The sequence below is a fragment of the Sus scrofa genome, chromosome 8 (assembly GCF_054392235.1).
Source record: "Sus scrofa isolate SSC_HxYL_T2T_F1_AM1 chromosome 8, Sscrofa_HxYL_maternal_Yorkshire_Landrace_v2.0, whole genome shotgun sequence".
In the NCBI taxonomy this organism is placed as follows: Eukaryota; Metazoa; Chordata; class Mammalia; order Artiodactyla; family Suidae; genus Sus; species Sus scrofa.
Genome location: NC_139390.1, coordinates 105,506,994 through 105,526,553, shown reverse-complemented (window position 1 = coordinate 105,526,553; position 19,560 = coordinate 105,506,994). Strand labels below are relative to the sequence as shown.

At 35.4% G+C, this 19,560-nt stretch overlaps 1 long non-coding RNA gene across 2 annotated transcripts in view; it reads right to left on the bottom strand.

Moving 5' to 3' along the window:
* Nucleotides 1-19,560, bottom strand: part of LOC146400962 (uncharacterized) — a 363,387-nt gene that overhangs the window by 82,764 nt on the left and 261,063 nt on the right. The window contains exons 1-2 of one of the 2 annotated variants that reach the window (XR_014813078.1): nt 8,304-8,651; nt 3,777-3,850 (exon numbers count right to left, since the gene is read on the bottom strand). This is a non-coding gene — a long non-coding RNA (uncharacterized LOC146400962). Of the gene's footprint in view, nt 1-3,776; nt 3,851-8,303; nt 8,652-19,560 lie in introns of those variants that run through there. The other variant, XR_014813077.1, reaches the window with a different exon arrangement.

The following is a 19,560-nucleotide window of genomic DNA, read 5'->3' as shown; positions in this document are numbered from 1 at the left end:
TCAGCCTCATGAAACTTCAGATCAAGCCTTAGTCATCAGGGGAGTCTTTAGAGTTTGGAAGGACACACCCAAGCTCCAGTAATTGACTTATCGCAATAAAGAAAATTGTGTCAAGAATGATGCTTCTAGATGCTTCTGCATTTTACCTCTAGTCACTTGATTTGTGCTGGTGTTTTATAACTCAGTGTCATCAGGTCCCAAAATAACCCTCGTTATACCCAGAGTTCCACAGTTGCCCTTAACCGAAACTCTCAAGATCAGTGTTTTTTAAAACTCATCTCCTCACAGAGACCTCAAAAAAAATTCAGAAGACCTGTTATGGAAAAGATGTTACTCCATTCCTCTCAATGTGTCTTTCTCACCAACTCACCTCATAAAATAAAAATCTGTTTCTTTCCCAATTACAAAATATGCTCTTAAGTAAATAGAGAGAGATACATGTCCGTGGGTTAGAAAATTCAATACTGTTCGTATGTCAGTTTTACAAAAATTGATCAGAAAGATTTAAGACAATCCCAATCAAAATCACAATGGGTTTTTGTTGTTAGAAATCAATGAGGTGATTTCACCATTCATGTGAAAATGCCAAGAACCATGAATAGTTAAAATTGCTTTGAAAAGGAAGGTTAAAGTTGAAGCACATATATGACCTAATTCCAAGATTTAATATAATGCTATAGAAATTGAGGCACTGAGTTAAAGATAGACTTGTCTATCAAAGGAAAAAGATCAAGCATCTAGAAGTAGACTCACACATATATAGTAAATGGATTTTCAACAAGGATGTCAAGATATTTGACTATGAAAAATTCTTCTCAACAAGTGATGCTGGAACAATTGAATATCCTCCTATAATATTAAAACAATTAAACCTTGACTCTTACTTCATACCATAGATAAAACTGATAGTCCTAAAAGTTAGACTAAAATTCAGAAAACTTGTTAGAAGTAAATCTAGGAGAAAAATTCTTGTGATCTTGGGTTCTGGATAGATTTCTTGGAAAGCACACAAAAAGCATGCTTCTTTTTAAAAATTGATAAACTGGACTTCATATATATTAAAACCTTTTAATCCTTCAAAGATAATTTTTAAAAAATGAAAAGACAAGCCAGAGTCTGGGAAAAGAACTTTTGCAAAATACATCGAAGTAGTTGTACACAGGATAAAAAGAATTTTTACAACCTAAATAAGGCATGAAACAACTTGATAGAAAGATGATTTAATATTGACATCAAAGGGGCTAGAAAAACATTTTAGGGTGATAGATATGTTCTATATCATAATTATGGCTATGGTTATGATAATATATGCATTACACAAAAGCAATCAAATTTTAAATTACTAAATATTATCATATGTATATTACAACTGATTTAATTGTTAAGAAAAAATATTACCCATGGGTTGTTATTGTTGAAGCTGATAGTGATGGGTGCATAGGAATCTATCACACTATTCTCCATAAGTTTCTATGTTAAAAAGTTTAAAATTATATGTTGTTAAATGCTAGACAGGAAAGTTACAAGATTCTCTCCAATTATATGACAAAACAAATCAAATCTAACCTGAAGACGATGGTGATGCTTGAGGAAAGCTTGATGTGAAAGATGAACTGGAGTTAACTAAGTGAAAAAGCATGCTAGGTTTTAGGAGGAGAAATTCTCTCGGCACAGTAACAGCTTTGTAGCAGGGTTGAGAATAGCATAATTGAGAGACAAAAAAGGAGACCAGGATGGCTAAAGCTCTGAAAATAGATTTTATTACAAAGTTCCAAATGCAACAGATTTGATCATTAAAATAATCAAGGCATAAATTTCGGTTGGCATTTCACGATGCCAAGAGCAGAGATGAAGCCAGTCTCTCTAAATCTGAAGAGAACATAAAATTGATGACTTCAGTCTAGTCTTATTTAAATCTGATAAAATATTTTTTTAAGAAAAGCTTTATAATATTCGATAAATTCTAAGGCAATCTGAAGATAATTCAAGGGCAATGTTCCAGTTCTGAATTACAAAGGGTTAAAGCATGCGAGGATTAGTATCTTTAATACCTAGATAACTTGTGAAGTTGAAATTAATTTTTAAGGAAGATAACAGTAGTAAAATTCTTCAGAGTGGAAACCATTTCCAACTTTCTCATGTTAGAGTTTTGATAAAACTTCTTTTCGGGCGAATATCAAGCCATCAACTAATATCATGGGTGTGGGGAGGGAGAAGAGACGCCCATCCTGGACTCCACACTTTGAGCTTCTAAAAGGCTTTGCTCTGCACATTGAGGGAGGAAATGGAAACAGATCTTTCTTAACTGCTTGCAGCCAATTCCTCACCAGGAAATCAGCAAGGGGAGAGAAGAGGGCCAAGCCAGTTTCTTGGTGTTCCCCACATGTTAATTAATGCACCATTGTGCCAGAGGCACTCAGGAACCTCCACTTTCTCTTAGGTCTTAGTTTCTTCCTAGCAGGTCAGACACTGAGGGAAATGATCCAATATTATCTCTCTCTCTCTTTTTTTTTTTTTTTGGTCTATTTTTCCCTCTTATATCTCCAGTGTCTAAAAGAGTACCTGACACATATTAGGCTCCAATAAATATTTATTGAGTGAACAAAATCCTTAACCTGAAATAATTACTGTATTTATCTGAATGTAAAGAAGAAACTTGGCCACCCGGGCCTTTTTTCTTTTCTTTTGTTTTTTTTTTCTATCTCAGTATATTTGTTGCCTTAAAATCTTTCATCCTCCACTCAACAGCATTCATTCTTATATTGAATTACTAACAATATGAATCACAACTTAATAAAGTTCTATTGGAATTATTCTATACATTCTTAAAGGATAGTGGCTCAGATCTCAACTTCTTGTGCACTGATGTGATTTACTCAAGTGAGTATTCCTAAAATATGACCTTCCGTATTTTTCTTTTTAAAAGAGTTAATGTATTTCAACTAAAGCAATTTTCAGTCAATATATATCAATTAGTAGATACATTTTTCAGTATAGCAAGACAGTTCCTAGAATCTTATACATTATGAAGTTAATAAATTGCAAAATATATAAGAATGGTACAATTTTATATTATTTTGACTTTCACATATGTTTTAGTGGTTTTAGTATAACTAGACTGATAAAAAATGTTGGAGGATAAAATCGCTTTGAGCCCTGTATAAAAATATAAGTCTGAGAGAAAAATATTACAAGATAGATCCTTTGCAAATCAAAATGGATTGTGATTCAGGGAAATTTCTCATTTTTATAATTTTTTGGCATCGGGAGCTAATGTAATAAATGTTATAAGCTATAGAGAGCCCAGACAACTGGCTTGGCATCCGAGCCTGCAGTCATTATTCTACTGTATCATGTTGTCTAAAGCTTTGGGACTAGGATATCCTGAGTTTTTTCCCTATTGTTGAAGGAAGTCTGTGTGAGGTCTAGAAATTGCCCACTTTTCTATAAGCCTTCCCCCTCCTCCCTTTTCTCTCCTCCAGGCAACCCTCAGGCTATTTTTTGCCCCTAACTTTATATTTTCCTGTTTAACCTCCCCTCCCTACATCACGGCCTTCCCCCCTTGTCGTATAGGGCACCAAACAGAACACTCACAAACTGTAATTTTCCGCAAAAGATGAAACACAGGCGATCTGGATAATAAAGCCCTTTCTGCATGATCTTTTAATTCATTTATACTCATTTCACTTGATAAAGAAACTCCCACCCTTTGCTTCTGGAACAAGCCTTTCATCCTTTATCTCTTTATTCTCTAAGGCTAGATAAACTATACATACCATTGTAGTCCATTTCATTTCCTTCCTTTAATTTCCTCATCATTATTTCTTCTAAAGTTTGACATTGGTCAGTACTATTAAAAAGAATAAAAACAGCATTAATTATATATCTACCCACAGAAAAGCTCCTTGACATGATTTCCTACTACTCTATTTTCCATGAAAGGGCTAATATAAAATCCACTCTCTGGGTCATAGATCTGATGCTGGAAGAGCAGCTGTTGCTTCTGAGGCTGCTGCTGTGGCTACCTGTGTGCCTTACAGATGCAAAATACTGGGATGGCGCTATAAGGTGGGGTGGGGGATCATAGGACTGGATCCCAGCCCCATAGAAATCATTCCATAAGTCCAATAATTCAAGTTTTTTAAACAAACACTAAAATCATAAACAAAAAATTGAAGAACCCCTGGGAAGAAGACTTAAATGGCTGAGGAAATTCAGGGAAGTCAATACCACAGCAGCCAACAGCATATTGGATTAAGCTAATACAAACTGCTAGGCCCAAGTACAAACACATAGAAAGTTTGAAATTTTTTTCTTTTTTTTTAGGGCTGCAGATGCAGCATATGGAAGTTCCTAGGCTAGGGGTCAAATCAGAGCTGCAGTTGCTGGCCTACGCCACAGCCACACAGGATCTGAGCCATGTCTGTGACCTACACAACAGTTCATGACAACACAGGACCCTTAACCCACTGAGTGAGGCCAGGGATCAAACCCACATCCTCATGGATACCAATTGGATTCGTTTCCACTGAGCCACGTGGGAATTTCCTGACTTACTATTTTCTTAAACATGATTTCTCCAAATCACTTTTAAGTTTAAATATTTCCTTAAATAATATTATTTAATATATTTGAGACATCATCCATACAAAGTTAGCTTTACTTTTAAAAATTCAGACCACAATATAAACTGGTAAACAGTGGGCCTGATTGAGTCTTAGGTAATCCCTGGTAACCAGGTGGCCCTGCCTTGACTTGGTGTGGTGTGAGGCAGAGGGTGGTGGGGTGGGCCTTGGCAGAGCCAGCCCCCTGAGGCAGAACACTGACTCCAAGGAAGGGCCAGCAGGGGCTGGGGGTACAGCCTCTGCTATGAACAAGCAAACACTCTTGGCTTCTTGGTCTAGCTGTGTCTCCTCCCTCCTTCCTGGCACCAGCCATGACCAAAGCCTCTCCTATAATATTTGGTCTGGGAGTGAGAATTATGGGCAGGCTCCAGCCACTGATTAATTAAGGGGCTGGGCTCAAAGGGAAAACAGGAGAGGAGAAATAGGAAGAGGGTCATGGTGAGGACTGGGTGAGGCCTGGTGGGAACCCAGACTATGTTCACAGTAAGGGCATACTCACAGCAATGAGATGACATGAATTAACCTTCATAGCAATTACTGCTAACTAATACACAGTTTGATTTTGTGTTTGTTTCCTCTACTACATGTAATCTCTTGGAAGTCAGAGAAAGGATTCTTACTTCCTAGAGAAGAGGACCTGGTCCTGAGCAAAAATACGATCAGTAAGAATTTGGTCCTTTGGTATGGCAGCTGCTGATGACATAATCTGCTAAGAGGACAGTCGGAGAACTGGACAGGATTATTATTCAGAAAAATTGCAACAATAAAGAGATTTTAAATTGGATTTTTAAAAAGAGTCTCTTTTAGAAGGATCAATAGTTAATAAATAAAAGTAGATATTAAAATAATTGAATAAGTTATGCTCCATTTCTTTGAAGTCATAGATGGGAAGTCCTGGAAATCCTAAGGCAGTTATATATTAAGGGATAAGAAGTTGGGCTCTGGAATCATACTTCAGAGGTTCAAGTGAGCAAGTATTTTCTTTGCTTTTTAACACATGCTATGAGAGAGCAAGAGAGAGAGAGGGAAGGGGGGGGGCAGGCAAGAGAGGCAAGAAGAAGGAAGGAGAGAAGAGAGGAAGAGCGCAGGAGGGAGAAAGGCAAGGATAGGAAAAAAAAAAAAAAAGGTTGAGAGTGAGTCAAGGAGGCCAGAAGTTTTCAAAATACCCAACAGCAGAGAAGAGACTTCGATTCCATCAGCATGCTTTGTTTCCAGACATTTTTGACATTCCCATTTCTAACTTATCTTGTACTTTTCAGTGACTTCTGTCTGTTCAGTTTCTAACATGCTATCCTTTAGGACACTGTTACAGCCTTTCAGCAGTGGAATACCTACGGAAATGCTTATTATTTTTATATAAAGGTAAGTGTTTGTGGGCATGTGTGAGTGTGTGAGTCTACTGGTTCCCTGATGACAAGGAAAAAGAAGAAAACTGAATCATAGATCTCTTCTTCCTTTTTTTTAACTTTTAAACTACTGTGTGCATAACTTTGTATAATCTTCCAGCCATTTACTTTGGAAAGAAATAGGCCATAAATAAACATTCTAGGTGTGCATGTATTCCAAAATACCTTTGAGATATCTGACTTACCTACTAAAGAGACTATGATTGCTCACAGGATGTCCTTGTGCCTTTATCAACATGGGGATAAAGAGTACGGTTTGTGTCTTCAGCAGAAAAAAAAATATTAAATTTATTAATCCAACTGTTCTCTATGTACTTAGTGCCAAGATTATTCATGTCATCTTCATGGATTTAAGTTTTGAAAATAGAAATGGTTTTGTGAGCTTTAACCCTAGCACAAGATGTAAAATGAATAAAATTGTGAGTAGAGTCACTTTCCATTTAAATAGAGCCTCTTAATAAGGAATGAGATGATATTTAAAAAAGCATTTAGAATATGGCAAGGAAATGTAAATAATAGAACAGTGTATGATATTATACACGGTTTAGTTTGAAACTGCTAAAACATTATGTATATGTGCATATATGTATATTTGATAGTATCATTTGTTAAATTTATACATTAAGATATTTATATAAATATTTAAAATTAGAAGGAACAAATGGACACATGGTGAATAAGAATAATGCTTTCATATTCTTCAAAATATTTTTAGTTATCAAGCAATGAATTAATAACTTAAAAGAAAAAATATATATCTGAAAAAAATATATATCTGAAAAAATATGTATCTGAAATATGTTTACTATCCTAAAACATATTTCCATGATAATTTGAAAACTTAAGCTCACATTACCTTCCTAACATGCTGAGCTTTCTCTAGCTTTTAGAAATAGCTATTTACACCTCTCTAATCTGAACTATAGCACTTTTTTGGGTTTTATAAGTGTGCTATGTTCCTTTTTTAAATATCTCATCCTATAAATGCATGTAACTATTAATTAGGTATATAATCAAAGAATGATTCTAACTCATTTTAAAAAGTAGGATTGTTACCATGTGTCCAGATGGTTCACATATATTGAAAAACTTTCCATAAATGACTCATGAACTGATAATTAATATACTATAATCTTCAGAGGAATAAGATGCAAAACCAGTAGTATAAGTATCCATTAATGAAAAGGACCATGAATGGCACAGTGTACTGAGGGCACCACTAGTTTACTGGGTATGTTTTCCAAAAATTCAATATTTTGACACATAGGCTTTGAAGATAGAGGAGTATGGTAGATCTGTATTCCTAGGTGTGGGGTTAAAAGGAAGAACATTTAAAGCTCTTTTAAAATAAATGTCTTCGTTTAACATTTGTAATGCGTTTTTTCTCAAATGTTTAGAAAGGTGATTTTCTTCTCCCTTTTCTTTTCCAAATGTCATACTTTAGTTAATTAGTATAAGCAGACACATTAAACTAGTTTTCTGGCTTAAGTTAGGTTAAATTGGGGCTAAATCATTCGTTTTTCAGTGAATCATCTCAAAGGAAGGCTTTTTTAATGAGAGTTGGAACTTGCCTCAGGACCCTCACACATTAAATCAATTACTTAATGAGTTGTTTACCACAAATAGTGTTATCTGCCAGGCCAGGAGCTAGTATTTAAGGATACAGTGATGGTCAGGAAAGGGTTCCTAACTTTGAGAAAGTTTCCTAGTAGTCAAGCATGTTATCAGCTAATTTTGCCCCTTTGTGTTTTAATGTGGATGCATTTGACCCATACTCAAATATATGTTTAACTTTTTCCTACCATAATTCACAAACAAGGATTACAATCACTAATGCGAATGTATTTTGGAAGATATTTCACAGAAAACAAGTAGAAGTAGTTCAGAACAAATTAGAATATTACCCAAAGTACACATAAAGAAAGACGATAGCTTCAAAAATGCTTGACTAATGACAGCCATTTCCAAAATAAAACCTAGGTAACACAAGAAACTGGAGGTAGAACACAAAGGAATAAAGTAAGCAAAAAAGAATGTCTTAATTATTGATGCAAATAAAGTAGGAAATTGTCCTTAGACCTTTTAGCCAAGAAAGAAAACTTGGACTATATACTGGGCTGAAATTTTTACTTTTCAGATGGAAACAACAGATAAGAGACCTAAAATTTTAAGCAATTCATGAAAAATAGCAGGCTTGGCTAAAGGAAAACCTATTTAAATTTTCTGAGTTTGTTCCCCTGGATTCAAATACTTTAATCAAATGAAAGCTGACCTGCCAGTGTTGGTGAGGAAGGACTTTGTCAGGTCTTGAAAGAAGGTCCCTTCCAACTGCTTCCAGAGGAGGCACATAAGCCTCCTGGGGTTTTCGTGGGCAAGCAGGGACCATGTTGCCCTTGAACTTCACTGTGAGCATCTCACTGCTCTGTGGCTACGTTGACACGGACAAATGCTGGTCTTTCACAGTGTTTGGGCCGCTGTTGCCAGCGTCTTCTCACCTGAAAACTGTAGCTCCTTTCAAACATGCCTAATGTCTGGAGCGGTACATAACCATCCACCCATTTCTTCTCATCCGAGGTACTGCACGGAGGTCCCTCTTCCACGCAATACCTCGTAAATACCTACCTAGGCCGGTCTCTCTGGGAAGTTGCCTTCCGAAACAGGCCTAACAGCTGCTTCTCATGAAGTTCCAGCCCAGCCTCCTTTCCCAACAACCCAGTTCTTTGTCAAGAGCCTAGGTCTTGAAAAACATAAGCTTCAACTCTCCCCCACAGGAAGAATATCCTCAGGCCTCCTGGAGCTAAGCCCCGCTGGCCCTCTTTGCAAGGGAAAGAGAAAATGGATCTCATTCTTTCTTACTTGGAAAACACAATTACGTTCTCCTCCCAGAGGGTTGTGTGACAGACATACTTACTTAACCTAATTGCTCCCTCTCAGGTAACATGATTTTTTGCAATAAAAGCTAAAAATAAATATCAAATTCTCAATACTGAGAGGGAAATTAAAGTTGTGCTATGTCTTTTGGATATACAAGTTATACAAAATAGCAAACAAAAACAAGTAAATAGTAACACAAATAAGTAGTAAAAATGCCTTTGGAATGTTTTCATTCAGATACATATAATTATGGAATTCAGTTTCCAAGGATGGTTTTCCTGACAGAAGTTTTATGCACAGTATAATCCTTACAGGCTCTTTTCTGTTTGATTTCAATAGATTTCAATATCAAAGTGTTGTTGTTTCATTCCAATGCCACGTGATTTAACTGAGCAAAGTATTATCAAGTCACTAAGTGAGTGACTAGGGCTCACATGTTGACTGCTTCTTAATAGATTTAGAATTTTTACTCTTCATATTAAAAGGAAAAAAAAATCTGTTGAACTCAAAAGAGGTCACAGTCAAAGGCCAGATTACTCATTAGTTTTATTCCCTTAGGAAACTGGAAGGAATAATTCTGCTGACCACATTTTTTTGTTCAAATGAGATATTTTGGTTTTTTGAACAGAAAAGTGTCGAGTTGAAAATGTTCTTTTTCTTTTCTTTATCGCTTTTAAAGGATCACTCAACCAAATCAAGCAATTGAAAAAAATGGCACTTTTTATGTGAACCAAAACTTCCTCACATACCCAGAAACAAATGCTAAATTCCATTTCAATAAGGCCAGATCAGTTTACACAGGATGGATTACTATCACAATGGTCTCTGAGAGTACCGATAATTTGATTCTGCTATAAACTTTGTATGGCTATAGCCCTACATCCTATTGCTAAATTTTGCATATTATGATCTTACATTTGTGATCAGCACAACCACAATTAAAGAAAGGAACCAATAAAAAAAAGCAAAAATAAGTGCACTTCATGTACATAACTTTTGCGGGGTGGAGGGGGCAGTTTGCTTAAACCAAAAGAAGTTCAGCAAAGAATGGTTCCCAAAGGATGCTAGTCGGCCAACATGTTTTGAATTTTGAGGTGCAGATCTTGTCTCGATAAATGTAGTCTTGGTTTCAAGGATACAATATCTATTTTCGCCTTTGCCTCTACTGGTATTTGCAACAACTTCATTCATAGTCTATTGCATTTAATGATTCCCACTTCTACAGCTGGAATTCATGATTAAAGGTAAAGATAAAGAAACTAAATATTTTCCTTATCCACATTTCATCTTCCCATATAAAAATTTATTTCCTAGCAATATGCTGAAGTATTGAAAAATATTTTAATGAATAGTTTCTACATATTTACACTAAAACTTTAAAATATGTTTTAAAATATGACTTTCCCTGGATGATCTACATCTAAGTACAGTTTAGACTTTACTTATTCATTAATAAATATATTTTAAATCTATTCATTATAAACAGATGCCTCTTAAAGTCTGCAGTATCAGGGACTGTGAACTCACAGAATGAGTTCTATGTTACTCCAAGGTCCAAAGTCCTAATCACTGTGATATATGTCATTGGATTCAACAAGAGCCAATAGCCAGTTAGAGGAGCTGGTCTGAGAGATGTCTGGGAACTCTGTACACAAGAGTGCTACATAATAGCCCAGGGCAGCTGGGACATGAAATTACATGAGAGTCCCTAGCTTCCACCTCCCACCCCCCAACATCTATATGGAGCTCATATCTCCTTTAGAACCTTGGTGAATTCCTAATAATAATTCTGATCATCTGGGGATAATAACCTGACACAGATGCTGAGGTTCTCTTAAGAGACATTGTTAGCAGAATCAATGTGGAAGTTTCTTTGTTTCTGGGCAGTAGTTGTGAAACTGGTATGAGAGAGGAAAAGCATAGTGAGGGCTTTGGAGTAACTGTGGTTAAGTTGCCCTTTGAAGTTGCCCTCGGTGGAGATTCTTTATATGGAGTCATTGTAGATGAAGACACCTTGAATACCCTACCAAGATCAAGTGGATCCAGTGATATAAAAAAGTTATTTATATTAATGTAAACTTATTTGATTCCACATATTAGGAGGATCCAGTAGACACATACTAACCTACTTCTATGTGAATATGAGATGATCTCCCTAATATAGTTAATTTTTAAGTGAATTAACAACTATATTATTTTTTGACAACTGTATATGTATAACCTATATAACATGGAACTCTTTTCAATATATCTAAGATCTTGCCAGAGAGTTCAGTATTGAACTGGATACATACTGATTTCTACCATAAGCATGACTAATTTTTCAGAAACAGCTCAAGTCAACCCCCCTCTAGAATAATCTAGCAGAGTGTCACCCCCATGGGAGCACTATCTGGTCTGTATTATTCATCATGCCCATATACTTAGTACACAGAACAAAACTGAGCATAACCATTAATTAAATACTTATCAATGAATAGATTTCCTTTGACCTTAGATGATTCACACTTTATTTCAGTACAAAGGAAGATAAGCCCTATGTCTAAATATTTAATGCCTCACTCATAAGATCTTGTCTTCCTTCCTGACCTAGCCATCTACACTCAACATCATACTCTTAATCTGTATCTCTTCCAAAAACTCAATTTCCAACATTGGTTTTCTATGTACTACCTCTTAATCTTTAAATTTACCTTTTCCAAAAATTTGCTGATGTGGTAAAGACTTCCTTCCATCTTTCCCTGTCCATCATGACCCTCCTTCTACAATTCTTTCATAACATCTGTCTTCTTCTCTCCTGCCCCTCACTCAATTCCAAAACTCCAAGCCTCCTTAAACCTTTAATTCAAGCTTTTGACTATTCTGGGAACAAAAAGACATGTGCCAATGTTGATTGGATATCTTTATATATTTTTACTCTTGGAAGCAATCAATGTTTTCCCTATACCCGATGTTTCTTTCCAAATGAGTATAACTCAGTTAGTCTAATTCTAGATCTCACTTATTGCCTTATGGGAATTAAATTAAAACAAAAATGACATCATTTTAAATTAGATTCTAAGAGAGGAAAGAGTACAGGAGCGAAAAAAGTTACTAGCTAATTTCACTATCATAGAAAATGAAAAAAAAAAAAAAAGTCATTACCCCTATACACATTTGAAGGGGATGCCTAAAGGTATTATATAAAAGTATCTGAATAATTTTAACTGTGTTAGATTGCAAAAATGACCTCCTATTCTTCATTCCTCTCATTTGCCCTCTACTAAGTCTCTAGGCTTTATCATATTATTTCCTTTGGACTACAAGAAGTTAACAAATATAAGTCAAACAAAGATTTGAAAAAGTATTTGCCTGTTGCTTCTTATGCTCTTGCAACTCTGCCTTTGCCATAAGAAGTCTGGTCTTGCCTGTTGGAGGAATGGAAGATATAGGGGAACAGAGTTAAACTGTTCCAGCCAACAGCCAGCGTAGCCCTAGATGTGCAAGCAAATCCAGCTTAAACCAGAGGAACCACCCAAGCAAAGTCACTGACCCACACACTCATGAATTAAGCTGATGTTTATTGTTTAAAACATTGATTTGGGGGTGATTTTTTTTAAATACAGCATTGCAGTGTAGTGAAAATGCAACCAATTCTATAACCATTTAAAAAATTCAAACCTTGTAAATACCAAAAGGTGTACTGATAAACAGAAAAAAAAGAGAACATATAAAAACCAGCTATGTGATGAAGATCAATGTGGGTATTTATAACATAACACAAATGAACAGAGACCAAAGTTATTATTCACACTGACAGTTGGGTAATAGCTTAAATTACCTATTGATAGAAAAAAATTCCAATTGTGTAAAGCAAAATTTAATACCCTATACTACATTCTTGATACAGACCTGAAACAAATATTCTGAATGGGTAAAAAGTAATAAATGAGCAATATTACACCAGGCAAATGCAAATAACAAGAAATCAGGTTGATACCTGACAGGTTAGAATTTAGACCAAAAAAACATTAAAAGAAGAACACAAAAGAACTCTAAGGCCATAGATTAAAATTAAAAATGAAGATATAACATTTATTAATGTTAATGTGATGGTAATTTGGCAATACTTTTCATACAAGCCAAATTAAATTTATGAGAAAAAATAAATAAATAAGTCCTAATCATGTTTATTTAGAAAAAAATGTAAAAATAATACTTGAAAAACAGCTAGCTGACAATTAAAAGTGGTGCTAGTGAGGGAATTTAAACTTGGGTGGGGAACAAAGCACAAGGAAAAAAGAAATAACAAGGGTAAATTTATCATCAAAGTAGATGAAAGTGTAACATAATTAAGAGACTTATTTTGTATAATGATACAAATTAATTAAAAAAAAAAAAAGAAAATGAAGATAATTTTCTCTCTCTACCAAAGGGCTGGGGAGGTGTTGGGAGCAGGAGAGAGAGGAGAAGATGGGCTACAAAGATCAATTACCGTTGAAGAAATAAAGGAAGTACTTGAAATGAGTGGGTGGGTGTTTATTTCAGTTGTTGACTGAAGTGTTTTTTTTGGAGGTCAATGAGGTCAAATTGATTAATAGCTGTTCAAATGTTCTACAAGTTGTTAAGGTCTTCAAATAAGATTTTGGATGCTTCTAATTCTCCTTTAAATCTGTCATATTTACTTTTTATATTTCAAAGCTCTATTATTGTATAGACATTTATTTTGGATTTTTATATCTTTCTGTAGACTTGGTACCTTTATCATTTTGAAATGTCTTTTTCTCTATCAGTACCCCTTAAGTCTTCTTTGTCTGATGTTAATAAACATGTAATAGCTATCTTTTGGTTTGTGTATGCATAGTATATATTTTTTCATCCTTTTGATACTCTCTGTATCTTTCTACACCAAGTGTATCGCTAGTAAACACTTAATTTGGTTTTGTTATCTTTAACCAGTTAGACAAATGTGGCCTTTTAATAGTATTTTAGTCAATTTATATATGGCACAATTCCTAATATATTTGTGTTTATTGAATATATTGCTATTTATCCCATGTATTCTTTATTGCTTTTTTTCATGATTTTTATATTAATAATTTTTTTGAATTGTATGTTGCATTTTGGTTATATATTGTTACACAATTCTTTTAGTATTTCTCTACAAATGTCAATGTACATCCATGACATCTATTTTTTAATATTATTTATATTTTACTCATGGTAAAGGTAGCTAGTACAGCTTCATGTATTCCAAATTAATTTCAGGCAGGAAAAAGAAAGGGTCACCTCAACTATTAGTCCCTTTTTATTTTGAGGATAGCTCTATTGAGGAATATTTTATATATAATAAATGATATTTACTTAAGTGTGCAGTTTGATGTTTTTACATATGTATGCCTGTGCCCATGAAACTATTACCACAATTGAGATAATGAGCATATCTGTTGTCCCCAAAATTCGCTCTTGCCCCTGTGTAAACCTTTCTTCTTGCTCATTCACCAATGCCCGGACAATCATTGATCTTCTTTATATCAGTGTAGATGTTTTCATTTCTAGAACTTTACATAAACAAAAATATACAGTATATACTTTTTTTTTTGTACTGGCTCTTTCATTCTGTATATTTTTTTGAGATAAATCTTAGTTGTTCCATGATTCAATATTTGTTCCTCTTCTTGCTGAAGAGTAATTTATTGCATCACTTAAAATTTGTTAATCCGCTTCATCTATCAATGGATTTTTTTTCTAGTTTGAGATTATCACAGATTAAATCTCCAAAGACATCTGGGTACAATTCTTTATACGAACATGCGCTTTCATTTCTCTTTGGTACATACTTAGAAAAAGTCCTAGTCCTATACTAAATGTATGTTTAATGTTTTTACATGAAGTTCAGAAATTTGCAAAACTATGACAGAGTTTTGCATAACAAAGTACCAGAGACCTTTTTTCCCCCACAATTCTGGAAGCTGCAAGTCCGAGATCAAGATGTCAGCAGGTTTGGCCTTTTTTGAGGTCTCAGCTTTAGGTGGCCTTCTCCCTGTGTTTTCACATGGTCATCCTTCCATTTCTACGTCCAAATTTCCTCTTCTTATGAGGGCATTAGTTACACTGAGCTAGGGCCCACCCTAATGACTTAATTTTAACTTAATTTCCTCTTTAAAGGCCCTATTTCCAAATACAGTCACATTCTGAGGTACTGGAGGCTATGACTTTAACATATGGATTTGAGGGAAGACAATTCAGCCCTTAACAGTGGCATTTGTCAGTGAATTTCAATTAAGTTCGGAAAAGTATTTTCAGCTAACTGATGGAACTGTCAGATCATTAGTAAACAGTAGAGTCTTTTCTAGGTTTGACGATTAACATAGGGTTATGTGGTCAGTATATGGGGAGTCCTATGTGTGTTGTGGTTCAAAGGCTAGTGCTTTGGAAGCTCAGGATCCCTGGGCTGCTGGGCCAAATAGTGAATATTTTCCCCTCAGTCCTTCAAGTAAGTCTAAGTCTCTCTTCCAAGAGAGTACACATATACACACATACACATTTTCTGCAAAAACAGCTGGTCCATTAGGGAAAATAATAAGACTACCCACTACAGGTAAGAGGAGAGAGTCCACTGTATGGAAAGTGCTTTAGGCTTAAAAAATGGAGTGGAATCTCTTCAGCTGTTCCTCAGTGAAGGACCACACATGCTCGTGGGAAAAGGAGAGTTGACTAGGAAGGAATATACCTTGGATGCATCTAAGAAGCTACAGTCACTCATTTTTGCCCCTAAGTATCATGCATTGGGGCTGTGAAAATTCTCCTTTAATAGCGTTGCAAAGAGTCAAATATGAAGGTTCTGGGGCCTCTACCACAAATCCTAATATTTAAGACACGAGATGGGAGGTTAGGGAGCATATGTGTTTGGAAGATGCAGGAAATTCACAGAAAGCTCCTCAGAGAATGATTTGTGGCCATGTATGGTAGAAGATGAGATCAAGATGATCTAAGAAATTGGTAATTTATCCCAGGGTTTGGGCTACAGGATCTGCTGCTTTGGGAGCAGGCATAGAGCCTGTAGTTTGTGTGTTCTATCTTTAAAAAATTATTTTTATTGTTGAGGTATAGTTGATGGACAATACTGTATGTGTCTCAGGTGCTTTAATGTGGTGATTCACAATTTTTGAAAGTTATACTCAATTTATAGTTATTAAAGGATGCTGGCTATAACCCCACAAAATACTATGACAGAGATGAGACAAATGGCTAATTTTGGGGTACATTAATGGAAAAGAAGCATAAGAAGCCTGCTCAGAAACTGGAAATATTTATGTCTTGATTTGGATGGTGTTTGGACAGTTAAATTACTGTATAAAATTCATCAATCTGTATATTTAAGAAATGTGCAACTTGCTGTGTTATACTTTAATTCAAATGGTAATGATAATAAAAACAAAATCTGCTAAAAAATATTCACGAAATGTTGGGGGAAATTAGAACACGTGCAGGATATTTAATAGTATTAAAGAATAACAAATAATCATTGAGACAAAACATTTGTGCTTTTGTATAAGTATTCATATCTTTTAGAGATGCATATTGAAGTACTTACGGATGAAAAGATGTAATCCCCAAGACCCATTTAAAATTTGCTATAACTCAAACAAGATTGGTTATATTTGATAATTATTGAATCTGGATGATGAGCACATTGGATTAATTATATAATTCTCTTTACTTATTATTATGTTTAATTTTCTTTACTTAAATGTATGGTATATACATTTTCAGTGATAAAAGATTGTGTTTTAAGGGACTGTTTAATTCAGATTTCCATGCTCAGAATATTACCTTCTGGGCTTCTTCCCAAAATGAACTGATGCAGCCTCTCCACCCTCTATGCTGTGCTTCTCTCATTAATAGTAGTAACAGTTGTTATTTATTGATTCTTAGCACTCATCAGGCCCTGATTATGAATGTTATATATATATATAACTATAAAATAGAGATATAAAATTTAAATTAATAAATAAATGAATTAAATTCTTATCTTTCGAATTGGCTAAAAAGAAGTCAGCTTTTACTTTTTTAAAAAAATTATGAAATCTTGTGAGGCGTGAAACAATGGGATTGGGAGCAATGGAATTATCCAGAAGATATCTGATGGCTTTCATAGTTGAAAGTCAGTGCCTACCCCCTAGAAAAGACTGGAAACGGTAGGAAAGAAGGGTAAGAAAAATTAGTGCCAGCAGCAGCCAGTGGATTCAAGTCAGAGACTTGTAGAGTCTGGGAGAGAAGACAGGAATTAGGGCCAACTAGTCTGCTGGTCTTTGTGAGAAGCACCTGGGAAAATATCTTTTAAAAAATGTAGTTCTGTGTCATGAATGAAACTTCTCTCTAGCTTTGTTTTGCCCTGCAGTAGATTTTAAACTTTGCTTTAGAGGAAAAAAAAAAAAAAGTGTTGATCTGTATACAATATATTTACTTCTTTACATTTCTAGGCAAGTATATTTAAGTCTCTGAGAAGTCCTGGTAGAAAATGGCACTCAAAAAATTTTAACCCAGAAATGCCAGAATTATTTGGCCACCCTTCCCTGCACACACACACACACACACACACACACACACCCCACACAAGCTTTTTGGCACCTATGATCATCCTCTAAGTCTAGTGCCTGGAACACTGTTTGGAAGTGTTTCCTCAGATTTACAATCCAATGCATGTGTGCTTTGGTTCAAAAGCTCCTTCTGCTTGTTGCCAGGATTCTGCGTGATCTTCCCTCTCCTGCTCTTCAACTCAGCCTGTTCTGCTTATAAAACAATCTTTTCTCTGATATTTTTAACAGTCATATTTTCAGATATCTTATTTTACATCCTTATTTTTATTTTGCATTAGTACATATTCCAATTAGATTATCTTCCTGGTGAGTTCCAATTCTGAAATCCTATTTTTTTTTTATTTTGTGGAAAAGTATTGCTTCATAGGAGAAAAATGATGCTGGAGGAGAACGCTCCTTGGGATTAATATTTCTAAGAGAGAGCTGAAAGTCTTCTGTCCTTTTATAGAATAAAAATAGGCTACTACAATAGACTTATAGCTCCAGCAACTGTTGGTGTGCCCCACCCTAGATCACCTAAGGAAATTATTTTTTAAATAGCACTAAGAAAGCTGGTCCTATGTCATTCAAGAAGCTGTAATAACATTTTGGAGAATTAATGGCCTCAGTTCAAGCACACAGATGCCTTGATCACAAACAGTATTTGGTGGCAAAGGTCCATAGTCACAGGAACCATGCTAATCCTTTCATAGCTTCAGGGAACTGCTGTTCTGTAAGCTGAACTTACCTGGATATTTCTGTTAGGACCTTTTTTACAAGACTCCATGGAAAAATTTAATAATAGGAAAAATGTATGGAGTGAACATATTTTTACTAAACTGGAAAAGGCCAGCAAACCGCCTCTAAAGAATTACTCAATATAAGAAAATGGAGAAAAACATTTTGGTACCACAAAATTGACCCCTTCATGTAGAGTTTATTTGCTGCCTTGTGTTTTTGTTTTTATACATAGTTTTGCACTTTCCTAACTAAACTGTAATAGCTTGAGAACGGGAAGCATATTTGATATGACTTTGCATCCACCAAACTGTCTGAAATGGGATGCAGTAATCTTTAAACACATAATGAATGGCTGGAAGAATGAAGATGAGTTTCAAAAGTCAACACACATCAACTGTGTACCTAATATCCAGATACAGTTGTACCTGAATTACATGACAGGTATCAGGCAAAAGGTGCACTAACAAGAATATGATTCAGAGACTGAAAGATAGGGGAAATGACTGTAAAGCATTAAAAAAGAGCCACTGAGCTTGAACAAAAAAGGAACAATATGGTGACTTCAATAAAAGCAGTTTAGGAGTTCCCATTGGGGTGCAGCGGAAATGGATCCAACTAGGAACCGTGAGGTTGCGGGTTCGATCCCTGGCCTTGTTCAGGGGGTTAAGAATCTGGCATTGCCATGAGCTGTGGTATAGGTCACAGACGTGGCTTGGATCCTGTGTTGCTGTGGTTGTGGCCTAGGCCAGCGGCTACAGCTCCAATTAGACCCCAAGCCTGGGAACCTCCATATGCCATGGGTGCAGCCTTAAAAAGACAAAAAGACCAAAAAAAAAAAAAAATGTAACTTAATGGGAGTGGGAGTTGGGAAACATAAAATAAATGTTCATGCTTGAGATTGGGATAATACGACAGTGAGAAAGTAGATTATTCATAATTTTTATGAGAAAAAAGAGAAAACTACAATAAAGTTTAATGAAATGAAATTACTGACTAGGATACTGAGAAATTAAGTATGGCAGACCTGAATATCTGCTGCTATTTATTTATTAATTTTCCTTTTCACAGCTGTACCTGTGGCATATGGAAGTTCCTGGGCCAGGCAAGGGTTGAATCAGGGCTGGAGCTGAGGCCTACATCTCAACCATAGCAACATTGGATCTGAGCTGCATCTTCATACTACACCGTAGCTTCAAACATACACCAAACACTGGATCCTTAAACCACTGAGCAAGGCCAGGGGTCAAATCTGCCTCCTCAGAGACAATGTCAGGTCTTTAACTCACTGAGCCAAAAAGGGAACTCTTTGGTGCTCTTTAGAATAAAAGGGTAAGGAACAGATGAGAAATATTT